A 2,500-nucleotide genomic window follows, 5' to 3' on the forward strand; every position below is an offset into this window, starting at 1 on the left:
GTGCGGCCTAAGGCCAACCGCCTAGCCATGAGGGGCACCGTAGTGCATTTTCCTTGCCGTCGGTGTGGCCGTCGTGCCCACGCCTTGGCCAACGCAGGGCAACGGCCGTCGTGCGGCCTATTGCCCACCTCCTAGCCGTGAGGGGCACCGTCGTGCATTTTCCCAGCATGGCTACAGAGGTTTACCCGTGGCCTTGGGAGCAAAACCCCACGGCAGTTGTGCTTTTTTCTTGCCGTCGGTGAGGCCGTCGTGCCCATGCCTTAGCCAATGCAAGGCAACGGCCGTCGTCCGTCCTAAGGCACACAGGAAACCCGTGGGCGGCCAAGGCTAACGATGCTGCTCTTGCGCCAACGATTGAAGGGGAATGTGAAGGAAGACGTCACCGCACCAGCGGGGATCCGACCAGCCCAAACATGCCCACCGCTACCCACGCGCCGTCACGAACTGCACCGTCTGAGCACCCACGCCGTGCATCGACAACCCCAATCGGTCACCGATGCCAGCTTGGATGCCAAGATCATGCAACGTAAGGCACGCAGCACACACAAAAATGACGTAAACGAACGACCGCCGTGCACGACGCCCGCTCAACCGACCGACTCTTGAAATTTTGAGGCAAAGAAAGAATTTAAGTGCCCTTACATGCCCAACGATGATGTCTAACGTGTTTCTAGTACCGACGGCCTTCCTATGGCCTTGACAGGTCAAGCATCTCAACTCTCCCTGATAGTCTTGAAACTAAAAAACTCAAACCGTTAGTAGACCCACACCCTTTTCGTCTCACAAATATAGCCACCAATAGATGGCAATTTAGTGTGTATTTAACACACCTACACATGGGTGCTTGAAACAAATATAAAACAAATTTCCAAGATTGAATTGAACAAAAATAAAAACAATAAAAACAATAAAAAATAATAAAAATTTTCCAAGATTGAATTGAACAAAAATAAAAACAAAAAAAATAAAAAAAAATAAAAAATTTCCAAGATTGAATTGAACAAAAATAAAAACAAAAAAATAATAAAAAATAATAAAAAATACAAAAATATAGTTTAATTAAAAAAAAAAGCAATTTATGAATTTCAAAGACATACGGCGGTGGACATTAACGAGACTCAACATGTATGCTTAAAAAGATAAAAATAAGCGAAAACAAGGCTAGGCGGTGAGCCTTAGGCCGCATGACGGAGCATTGGCACGACACTACACCGACGACGTGAAAAACGCACGACGGTGCCCATCATGGCAAGGCGATAGGCCTTAGGCCGCACGACGGCCGTTGGCTTGCGTTGGCTAAGGCATGGGCACGACGCCACATCCACAGCAAGAAAAATGCACGACGGTGCCCCTCATGGCTAAGCGGTGCGCCTTAGGCCACACGACGACCGTTGCCTTGCGTTGGCTAAGGCAACGGCAAGAAAAACGCACGACAGTGCCCCTCATGGCTAGGTGGTAGGCCTTAGGCCACACGACGGCCATTGCCTTGCGTTGGCTAAGGCAAGGGCATGATGCCACACCGACGGCAAGAAAAACGCCCGACGGTGCCCCTCATGGCTAGGCGGTAGGCCTTAGGCCACACGACGGCCGTTGCCTTGCGTTGGCTAAGGCAAGGGCACAATGCCACACCGACGGCAAGATAAACGCACGACGGTGCCCCTCATGGCTAAGCGGTGGGCCTTAGGCCGCACGACGGCCGTTGCCCTGCGTTGGCTAAGGCATAGGCACGATGGCCACACCGACGGCAAGAAGAACGGCCGACGGTGCCCCTCATGGCTAGGCGGTTGCCCTTAGGCCGCACGATGGCCATTGCCCTGCGTTGGCTAAAGCACGGGCACGATGCTAGGCGTTTGGCCTTAGGCCGCACGACGGCCGTTGCCTAGCGTTGGCTAAGGCATGGGCACGATGCCACACCGACGGCAAATAAAACGCACGACGGTGCCCCTCATGGCTAGGCGGTGGGCCTTAGGCCGCACGACGGCCGTTGCCCTGCGTTGGCTAAGGCATGGGCACGGCGGCCACACCGACGGCAAGAAAAACGCACGACGGTGCCCCTCATGGCCAGGCGGTCGGCCATAGGCCGCATGACGGCCGTTGCCTTGCGTTGGCTAAGGCATGGCCACGATTCCACACCGATGGCAAGAAAAACACACGACGGTGCCCCTCGTGGCTAGGCGGTGGGCCTTGGGCCGCACGACGGCCGTTGCCTTGTGTTGGCTAAGGCATGGGCACGATGCCACACCGACGGCAAGTTAAACACACGACGGTGCCCCTCATGGCTAGGCGGTAGACCTTAGGCCGCACGACGGCCGTTGCCTTGCATTGGCTTAAGCATGGGCACGACGGCCTCACCGATGGCAAGGAAAACGCACGACTGCCGTGGGGTTTTGTTCCCAAGGCAACGGGTAAACCTCTGTAGCCATGCTGGAAAAACGCACGACGGTGCCCCTCATGGCGGCCTTAGGCCGCATGACGGCCGTTGCCCGGCGTTGGCTAAGGC

The sequence above is a fragment of the Coffea arabica genome, chromosome 11e (assembly GCF_036785885.1).
Source record: "Coffea arabica cultivar ET-39 chromosome 11e, Coffea Arabica ET-39 HiFi, whole genome shotgun sequence".
NCBI lineage: Eukaryota > Viridiplantae > Streptophyta > Magnoliopsida > Gentianales > Rubiaceae > Coffea > Coffea arabica.